Here is an 11,364-nt window from a genome sequence, read left to right as displayed (position 1 = left end):
TGAGAATGGCAGGCTCTCAGGGATATATAAGAACATTTTAATATTTCTTTTGCATCCCTTTGGATCATTGTTATGAAGAGGATCCTTATTGGTCAGACCCCACTTTCTCACCTTTAAGATTGGGAGGGTAAGATTTGACAACCTTTAAGGTAACTTAACCTCTAAGTCCTTAACAAACATATCAGAGATATGAAAAATACCTACCGTCTCATAGTTTTATGGACATTTTGCATTATCAAAATAAGTAAATTAAAGGATGATTTTGTAAATTTTTTTATTTCCTCTGTAGCCCCTCTTAGTGAAAGTCCCTTCTTTGATTTGATATTTTATCTTTTAATATTATCCAGAGTTTATTCTTTTTCCCTGCTTTCTCCAAAATGTAGTAATTATTGAAAAAAGTTAATTCTGTTTCCAGTTCTATTTACAACTGCAATAAAGCCTCTTTAAATATGGAATTAAATTTTGGAAACTCATCATTAAGAAAAATTGATTTGGGGCTTCAAAACATGACTAAGTTCTGCAAAGGAAGACAGTGATCATTTATTTTCTGTCACCTCCAAAGTTAACTGAGGGGTTAAGAAAAAAATCAACATTTTTTTTCCCCCTGACAAGCAGACAGGCAATTCACAGACAAAACTGCAGAGCAGGGGATAAAAAGAGAAAAAAAAAATCTTGAAATAACTGAATTTCCAATCTCCTCCCACTAGTCTCAGTGAAGGATGACTTCAGTCCCTTTCTTAACTAATTCTGTCACTGTAAAATCCTACAGTCATTCTTCCACACATAAAGGACAAATAAGCTCAAGAGGAGGATCTAGATGCTTTCAGTTTTAACTATTCACCAATAGTGGAAAAGGCAGAATGCCTAAGCTATGTCTTTGTGGCCAATAGGGTGGCTGAGTATCTCTCACATGACTCCCTGCCCCTGTCTTTCACATGGGCTGTAATTTAGTTCAATTCAGAACTGCAGATAGTACGGCTTCCACAGGAGCAAGGGATGCCTGAGCAGAAGTGGCTGAGTTCCGAGGGACTTTATGAAGCGCTTCTCTGCCCTTCCCCCGGCATGAAAAAACAGGGATTCTGCACCTGCATCAGGGACAGTCTGGTCAAAGGCTCTGCTCTGCCTCCGGGGACAAGGAACTAGAGCAAATAACCATTTTGAAATTGTAAGTATACATTTCTTTCTGTCAAGTGGACTGGTTAAAATAGTTTTCTGTCATATGCATCCGATATTCGAAGATTTGTGAGGGTCCTCTTTCCTGTGTGGATCGCGAGGCATTCGACGGGCAAGAAAATATTCGAGGGGGCAATTGTTGCATGTTTTTTATTATGTTAGAGAGAAAGAATGAAAAATAAAAGTCAGGCATTCCAAAGAGTAGCTGCAGGAGGCTGCACACCAGAACATTGCTCCAGTGTGCTGCTTTGTTCAAAAGAAAAAATGAAGGCACACACATATGTACTTAGTTCACTTCTTTTTTGCTCTTTATGTCTAATCAGATTTGATCTGTCCCCAGGAAAAATAAAAGACAAACTTTGCTGACTCCACTGACAAGGGCACCGGTGGACTTTCCGGACATCTGACAGTTATTATAATTAGCTATGAAAGACTGCTAAGACACTTGGAGGCAAATCGCTCTTAAATTCTGAACAATGGCTTCAAGCCAGGGCTTTCTTTTGATTTTGTTTTTTGAACCACCACTTTTAATTTTATAATCATGATAGGAACTCAACTGGTTTCAGTGTTTCTGTCCACAAAATGTGAAAAGAAGTCTCCGCACCAAGTGAAGGAGACTGAAAGTGGCCAGTGTAAAGATAGATAGAAAAGACAGCTTTCTGTCTTCGGATCCATCCTTCCATGTATAAAGATTTTTTTTTTTTTTTTAATTCCTAATAGGGTGGAGTGAGGATATGGGGGTGGGGAGGAAGCATGCGGAAGCTTCTTTATAGAAGAATGCTTGAAGACTAAAATAATTTGGGATTTCTTCATGCTAGCAGGCAAAAGATACGGTTAGCATCTAAGTTGCATTCATGGTAAGATTTTTTTTTTTGATGGAGTTTCAAACAGAAGCAACATACAAAGCAGTTTTTTGAAAAAAAAATACAATAATTGGAAACAAATGGGGGGTGAATGTTCATGTATTCCCTGCTTTCTCTTTATATTCGGCTGGGGTAATCTAGCAATGCATTATGCTTTTACTTCTAGAATCATCCAAATCCTTAAAAAGTTATAAGTCAAGTCTCATAAGAAATTAAAAGGCAAATGTAATCAATGTGATTGTGACTGATGAAGACTTTGAATGACAAAGCTTCCAACAAAAAGAGTTTATAAGAGCCCATTGCCCTCCCCATTTTTAAAAGAGAATATTAACTCCATCAATTATTGAAAGGAATTATTCAAAGGCTCCAGACATAACTAATTATGGCTTAGGGAGCTGCCAGAGCAGAGCTTGTGTTCTAATTATAAAAGTCCACGACGTTAGGAATCGTTTTTTAAGGAGAACTTGGACACAAATTTTCATATAATCTTTTTTAAAATACACCATTTTTTTTTTCTTTGTCTGCTCTCATGCTATCTACACCTCCCCCATCGCCGCCCACTGTGTGCTGAGACACCTGAAGGCTAGACATAATGATCAACAGAGCTCCAGCCTGTCTGGACTCCAGCCAGGTTTTTTTCCCTCTTCTACAATCAAGGAGCTTGCACGCAATGCATGCCGAGCCTCTTCCACTGCTATGTGCAGGTCCGGGATGGAAGTCTTACACATACTGCGGAAAGATTAAAGACAACAATATCCCCTTTCTCTTACCCTAGACAGACTCAGTTTTTAACCCTTTCGTTACCTTTAAGACCAAGATGTCTTATGCACTCAAAGGCAGGTCTCAGGGGATCCTGCAACTCCTGCACCATATTATACAGAGACATATGCCTCATGTCGTGTAGAAATTTCCTCTCTACAGATCCCATCAGGGTATTTTAGGATTAACAGTGTGTTTACTAAACAAAACATAATTTGCTTGTAAGGGGGGAATGCATTTTTGAAGGAACTTAAGCAGTGTGAAATCTGGGAAGAGTCAAAGGTCTGTGGAAAGGTTCCTGCAGAGCTTGCAGCAGGCTCTATACCATTTTTGATGATGCTGTTCTGCCAAAAGCTCTCTCTCTCTCCCTCTGTCTCTCTCTCATTCCCTCTCACACATACACTCAAGACATAAGCACCAGCCAGGCAAGTGTATCATTATATCACAGAGAAACCCAGGTTGGCTGGATGATGTCATCACATATAAAATTTTGCTTTTGTGGGCAACATTTTCAATCACCTAATCACCAGCGTCTGTTGGGTGTGGACCTATAGGAAGTTCATGTGTTTGTGGGGTTAACCGACACCCACAGGAAAGGACTATTTTATTTGTAGCTCTCTGACTCTTGAAGATGTGTTCATGGGGCAAAATGGGTATGTTTATCAAGATATATGTAGTCGGACAGAGTTTCCTGGTTTTAGGAGGTCTTATTAATATGCAGGTTGAACATTTCAGAGGTGGCTGAATTTCAATATGAATAGAACGTGGAAAGCGTGAGCATTGTAAAATCATTTGGATAAAAATGATACAATAACTGATTCTTATTATGACTTGGTATTTCTTCTTTGCTGTTAAAATTTTTGAAACCATTAAATCACATTTACTATTAGTTTCTGAGGAAAGAATGATTTTATTCAAATGATTGAGAAGTAATGCTCATTTCTTGTGCTGTTCCAGGGGTATATCTCTGGATCTGATGATAGTTGGATTAAAATTTTGTGCACTTGTACAGCGTATAATTTTTTAAGCCTATTTTACGGGTCTTACATTCAATAATCACTCACCAGACAAGAGGTCAGATTTTTATTCTTGTACATGTTTAAGTACACTTTTTTTTTCATTTTTCTTAAATCAAATAGAAGAAAGTTTAATACTTTAACCACAACATATTGCTGAATTTGAGTTCTAAATATAGAACAATTTTATATCCATACTGCCTCTTAACTACCAAGTTCTGAAATGTAATTTAAGTTAATCTTCATTAATACAGAATGACTGGTAGTAGTATTTCTTATATACCAAGTATTGTATACTCAATTTTTCAAGTTTAGGAATTTGCTCTCAATGCTTCTTCATTTTTGCATACTAAAAAAGGATTTATTGGAAAGAGTTTCAAAGTCTATTTCTATGAACAACACTATTTACTTGTCAACACAAAACCTAATGAGATTCATTGTGCAGATGTATTATTTCATTGTTTTAAAACAAGTTTAAAAATATTTTGCTTTCATATTACTATTGTTGGTAAAAGTACAAAACTTCAAGAATTGACATATTTTATACTTAGAAAAAAACAAGTAACACAAGTTAGGTGACATTTCTATAGAGAAATACAACACTGTGAACTGATAAATAACTTTTTTGAGAAATTCTTAGACCTAACTAATTTTTACACAAACAGTTCTTGCAAACATACAGTGCAGTTTTGGCCCTGATGATGAATTATGTAATTTCTTCATCAAAGATAAAAAATTAATAAATATTTGGGTTTGAATTTCACCTACTTTCTAAAAAACAATGCATGACACTACCCAGTGGGGATACAGGTTACTAAAAAGGCATCTTTCAAAGACAAGAAGATAATGGACTTGATTGAAATAGTTTAAATACGTAAGGCCAATTCAAGAACAAATGGTTTTTCAAAGCATAACAGAGAAAGAACAATTTACCATAGTACAGTTTATTCTTCTTACACAATGGTAATGATTTATTTGAAATGGCAGAACAAACAGGAGATGTACCAACACAACCAAGGGATATCTTATGTCAGTAATAAACCAAGATTCTGTGTTTCATAGAATATTCTTAATCTAATTATGTAACTGAAGACTTAGCTAGAACCTGTACTCTTTAGCATATGCTGAGTTGTGATCATGTTTGTCTTACACATGCATGTATTCTGCTTATAATATATAATTAATTTGAATATAACTTTATCACCCAAAGTAATTGTTGGCACTATATTATGACAAGAGATTCCAAAATATTTTAGAATATTAACATATTTTAATACAATGAAATGTGAATAGTGATATCAAAAAGCTATGTTTCTACTAACAGAGGGATATGCCCTGATATTGGGTAAATTAACGTACTGATGTTGTAATTATTGCAGATGCCTCTCATCAAAAATATTTTGATCATATCCAAAGGTATGACTCTGCTTTGGCAAACAATACAAAATGTCATTATAAAAAACATCTCTCTTGTTTCTTACTATGATGATGATTTCTAGAAGTAGACTCAATAGTCATAGTCCTTTATGAGAAGAGAAATTTTTTTTTTAAAGCTCAGCCTTGAGATATAGAGCCTGATATTATTGTGGACAGACGCCTGTGCACTATGCAGAGAAGCATGCACAGGAACCTCAAGTTGCAATAAGAAAAGAAGGGAAACTGGTCTAGCTGCTTCATGCTTCAAATTTTATTCCTCCAAGCCAACATGTAGACAACACTCAAAATTAATCTGACTGAAAATGATCACATTTATTTTCACAATTTTCAAAAGAACCATGGTCCTATAGGTACCCCACGGCGGAAAAGAGGTCAGAAAGTGATTGAATGTCCCACTGCCTGAAACCCAGGCAAACTCAGTGAGGCACTGGGGTCAAATGGGCTCATGAATCACAGATAGGAAATGAACTGTATATTGCATATTTAGAGGTTTAAAAGGAAACATTTGGGATATTTTACCGTAAACAGATTTAGGGTTGATTTTTGGCACATCTTTTAAAACAGCAAGCCTGCAGTTCAGCTGAAATAACTTTTTATATGTATAGCTAAGACCAGATGGTCACGTGCTCCTTTCTTATTTAGATGAGACTTTTCCTTTCAATAACATCTTTCTTCCTGACCTGCTTAAAAATTCCAGCGAATGAAATCAGCACAGGATTTTCAATTCTAATTGACCATGTGCAGAGGAAGGGCCAGTGGAGAAATCAGTGGAGGCATTGTGAGGCTCACTGCCTCAGTTTTGTCTTTGTGCTTTACTCTTAATAGACAATATAAACTAGTTGAAAATATTTATTTTTTAGTAATATTAATATAGATGCAGGATTCATCTTCAATGGAAATTGAATGAGCTGTTTCTGTCATGGTGTCACAAAATTTAAAAATGTTATCATGCCTTACACAGCTTCAACTTGCTCATGAGAAATTTACAGGTTAAAAATATATTAAAACATTAACATAATGGTGATTTAAGATGAAAGAATGATGATGCTAAATTTATTTCCCTTGTCACTGAACTAAACTCACATTATTGGAAAATATGTATGCATTTTAAATTCACCATGAAAATACTCACTATCTAAGCTTCTTGGTCCACTGTGTGTATAATTTATATGAAGAAAATATTTTTTCCAGAGATTTTATTTCAATTTGAACTACTAAAACATATCAAAAGTAGAAGGTGATCTGCATATGGCATGTAATTCAGTGAATTATGTATAATTTAAAACTGGCACCAAACTTTCCAGGTACTTTTCTTTTTGCCAAATTGTTATTATTATTATTATATTTTGGGAAGTGCTGAGGATCCAACCTAGGTGCTTGCACACGATAGGTACATGCTATTACCACTGAGTTACACCTGCAATCCCTCTTTGACAAATCCTTGACTCAATTGATTACTTTTTATTTATTACTACAGTTAACAATGTTCTCTTATAAAAATTTAATTTTATAATTGTACAAGTGAGAGATGAAATTAATTGATTTTAATACATTAGTGTGAACAATAAAATTAGGAGAAAACATGATCCAAAGGTTCATATTTTAAAATGTATAACAGAAATGATTTAAATTCCAAGTCAATTATCAATGTCATTGAAAATATTAAACTGGTCTCATAGTAACACTGCTTTTCATTTGTAATTCTTTGCCACACATTATTCAGGTAACTTTTTAAGCAAATCTATTAGTTGTCAAAAAAAAGTGTTTCTTTATCAAAAGCCACACTACTACAGTTATTTGAAAACTGCAAGTCTTATAAATGGTAAAACTAATTAGAATTCCTTTGGATAAAGAATATACAAAAGTTGATCTTGATTGCCTATGGAATTCACAATTCTGAAATCATGTTCCAAGCCGCCAACTATGAAATCAATTCTTTATGAACTTTGTGTAATTTAAATTTCTACCTGTAATGCCACATATAAGAATAATCATCATACCTTTAATTATCTATATTGTTCAATACTTCTCATATTAGATGATTTTCCCACTGATTTATGAATGATAAAAATCAATTTGGAAAACAAATATATGGCAGTGACTTAACCAATTCCTTGTTCTCCTTCCCACAATGAGTAAGATGTTTAGAAACCTAAGAGATCAAAAAGTATAAACAATAACATCAAAAGAATCCAATAATAATGTAGCATCTAAGGTATTAAATTATAAATACTTCTAAATTAAATTTATTTTTAAAGCAGCATATTTTAATTACTAATGAATCTAAACCTGTACACAGGAGATGATGGATAGTAGGATCTTGGGGAAAATGATTTGAGATTACATTAGTATTGTAATTTCAGATGATTGAGCCTAGGTTGTTCAGAACAGATTTAAATAAGAAATAAAACTCTAGGTTACTTCTGTTTTTTCTTTTCTGTTACTCTTGAAAATGGACAGGCCTTGATTCTCTAGGATCATGGATAATCACATGTGTTAAATAAAAATGAACCACTCTTTTTTTCTTTATCATTGAAATGAGTTTTGGTCTTCTCATTTGTGTGGGGTCATGAGTGAGGTTTCCTACTCTGTTTGTCTTCATGCTTCCTGATTCTTTTAGGTGAACAGCAAAGGAGAAATTATGGTCAGTTATGGAAGTTTTGCAGCTGTGCAAAATGTGTGCCCTTGCCATCTCTCCTTTCCTGTTCTGTAAGGCTGTGGTGATCAGCCTGAGACAGGGACAGAGTCTTTGAGAAACTTAGGTCCCCTTGAGCTCTATTTTTGTCTGTTTTCATGCTCCTTCGTAAGGACCTTTCCCAGACCTTAGCACCTTCTTGAGAGTTGAAGCCTCCCCACCCAGTGTGCTCTGCTCTCTGCCATTTCTGCTTTGTTAGGACTTTGCCTCATCCTTAATTGTGCAGCTTATGATTCACACGCAGAGCTGGTGCTTTTTCTGTTGTTGTTGTTTTTCTAATTTTGTATTTTTAACTGCAAAGGAAGTGGGGCTCACAGGGTAGCCTGAGGATAAATGTAGGGACAGATGCAGATGTCTTTGGCATTCTGAAAATCCGCAGTGTTGTAAACAGAATAATATGATGACATTGAATTTGACTGGGCAGTTCTCACTTGGAGCAGTGAAGTGAGCCCACTTGAGTGGGGAAGGCTTCCCTCAACCAATACAGTTGGGCTGAACTCGACTTACTCTTGCAGTTCATACTTGATTTATTTCCTTCAGGAAAATTAGTGTTTTAAGTTAAAAGGGACTGACGTCTCTTTCAGCAAACGTTGGAGTAGAACAAGAAAGCAAAAGCATGAAAAAGGGATTATGTCCATAAAAATATGAGAGTGTAAATGTATCAGATAATACGAAATTAAGAGAATATGACAAAAATGCTCTGCACATTTTCATCATGCATGTGAATTATCTAGAAACCCATATATAAATGTAACCCATTTGTGACAGAACACCAGAAATGAGCAAAATTTCCTTTTAAGGTTTTAAAAATTAAGTCCATTTTTGTAGAAGCATTCCTAAAAGAGGCCTATTTCACTGATTTGTATAATAGTTGGATTTCCATGTTACTATTAGTCATCTACCAGGATATTATTGCAAATACATTGGGAGAAAATGAAACACTAAACCACTACTCTGGTTTTTATGAGCCACTCTGCCAAGTGCCTCTTAGACTAGGAGTTAGAAATTTAAGACTAACAACAATGACTACAAAGAAGAAATTCATTCTTGGTCAGTCTGAGGATAGAAAAGGGTTAATTTTTAGAATCTTTGTGAAGAGGAAGGGGGGGAAAATCTGGAAGATAAAAACCAAGCCAGAGAGACCAAGCGGCTAGTGACTTGGTTGTATTTATGGATTATACTCCACGTTGAAAAGAGGAAAATCAGAGCTGTAAGATGACGCTGCAGGGGTCGTCTGGACTTTTCACTGAGTCTAAAGTCTGTTTAGTCTATGCTTATTAAGGCCTGGTTTTGACCTTTGCCCTCCTCGTTCCTCCCTGTTCCAGGTGCAACATTTTGCAAGTGCTTTACCCTGATTGGACAATATGTGCAAGTTTCCAAGTGTGAATGAACCCAGTATGTAAAGCGTAGAAAGTAACCCTGTAGTTATGATGCTCCCATTTTAGCAAAATCTGTAAACTTATGCCAACTTTCTTTATAATTAATAACAGTGACTAGACCTCTTCTTTAGGCTATAACTAAGGCTATTCAAGTATAACTTACAGCTAAAACAGATGGGTACATTTTCTAAGAATATATCTAGGTGATTTCCATCTACACTAATCTCTTTGCAGTGGATATAGAAAATGAGTGATTTCTTTAAATATTCAGACATATATTAACTTACAGCAATCCATGACGCTCTAATGCTACAGGTGTATATTTTAATGGACTAATTGTATTTTTAAAATTGCATTAAGTAACTAAAAAAAACACAATACTCTGCCTTCTTAGTAAAACTTTACTAAAGGTTTTAACTACAGCATTCTAAAATTAAATTTATCTATTTACATATTTGATAAATAAAAACAAAATTTATTTATACATATTAATTTATATTTGAATAAAATAGTCATGTTTATGCCTCTAAATGCAATGACATCTCATATACATAAAGCATTAAATGACTCAAAATTAGCCATATAAAATAAAAGGGAGAAATAAAGTTATGCAAGTATTGAACTATATTAAAAAGATTTAGGATTTTGTTTAGTTTTTCTGCTAAATGTTTTGCTTAGCACATAATTTTCTAAATAACATAAATTCATTCATTTTAAATATGTTTTTGAATTCTGAAGAAAATTAAACCTCTAACTTCTGACCAAAAAATGATTTTACAATTTCACTGGAGGAGTGATATACAAATATTACTTTTAGCTAGGATAAAAGCTAAGCAGAATAAACTTCATTCCCAGTTCCTTTCCCATATTCTGATTTCCCTCTGGCTATAGAAGTAATTCCTATTTCAGAATTGTTAGGTCATCTTTCTTTCTTCTTCTTCTTTTTTTTTGGGGGGGGGGTGCGGTGTAGATCATTTTTTTTGTATTTCTATTTTTATGCTTCAGTTCCTAACTAGCTGTTTTAAAATTTATCTTTAAATTATTGGAAATGGAACAATATATCCTTCTATATTTTTAATTTGAAAAACCATGATGTTGATTAACTACAAGGATTTCACTTAAACGATTTTTCTCCTTGCCTCAACTAATTTCCATGGCTGCAAATATTGAGAAAATATGCCCCTTGTCTCCCTTTCATCTCTGTTCTTTAGAATTGAGCCTTTTAAAATTTAACTGTTTTCATGTTACACAAAGGAATTGATAATATGGTTAAAACATTATAGTTTAGCATATGCTCTGTTTTTCCCATTTTATTCTCTTACAAAGAACTATGTATTATAGTTAGCTTCTTGCATGGATATCTGTTTTCTTATTCCTGACTCCCATTTTATATTATAAGAATGCTCATTTTGAAATATTTTAGAGAAATACAAAAATTCTCTTCAGTTTGGTGTACTAAGAAAATATTAGCAGTATCATTAAAAAGAAGCAAATGCCTTTTTTAAAAAAGTGTCCTGAAACTGAGGTTCTTATTTGCATACAGTATTACTACATATTTGCATAAACGAAGTGCTCATGCATGCTCTTACAGACTTCTTTCCTCAACGCCCCTGTTTCTGTCTGAGTATCTCAGTGTAAATCTCCACCAGTGCCTTTACTGGCACCTGTTATCTTAAAACATTGTCTATAGGAGAGAAAACTTCAATATATGCAGGTAAGTTTAAATGGGTCTTCCCTCCTTTAGTTTCCTTACTTATTAAATGATTGGGGTAGCACTATATCAAGAGATACCTAGATTCAATTTAAAACTTAAGTCAAAATATTAATGCCTGAGGAAAAAGAACTAACATACCTTGGTTAGATATCTCAGATTGCTATCCTCCTGAACTATTTCCAACTTGTGTTTGTGAACTGCGTGTTATTTCAAGATTGGATGATTAGTATCCAAAAGTAAAATATTTACTCAAAGCAACATTTGGTTTAACATAGTCAGCGGATGAAGACAGATGAGTTTGAAAGACTTCTCTCTTTTTTTTTTTTTT

General features: G+C 34.3%; 1 long non-coding RNA gene across 1 annotated transcript in view; it reads left to right on the top strand.

The window, feature by feature from the left end:
• Positions 1-850: 850 nt before the first annotated feature.
• LOC125618522 overlaps positions 851-11,364 on the top strand; it is a 47,159-nt gene continuing 36,645 nt past the window's right edge. Inside the window, exon 1 of the long non-coding RNA XR_007349859.1 lies at positions 851-1,165. This is a non-coding gene — a long non-coding RNA (uncharacterized LOC125618522). The remainder of the gene's footprint in view (positions 1,166-11,364) is intronic.

Source organism: Marmota marmota, unplaced genomic scaffold, assembly GCF_001458135.2.
Source record: "Marmota marmota marmota unplaced genomic scaffold, marMar, whole genome shotgun sequence".
In the NCBI taxonomy this organism is placed as follows: Eukaryota; Metazoa; Chordata; class Mammalia; order Rodentia; family Sciuridae; genus Marmota; species Marmota marmota.
This window is presented reverse-complemented; position numbering and strand designations above follow the sequence as displayed.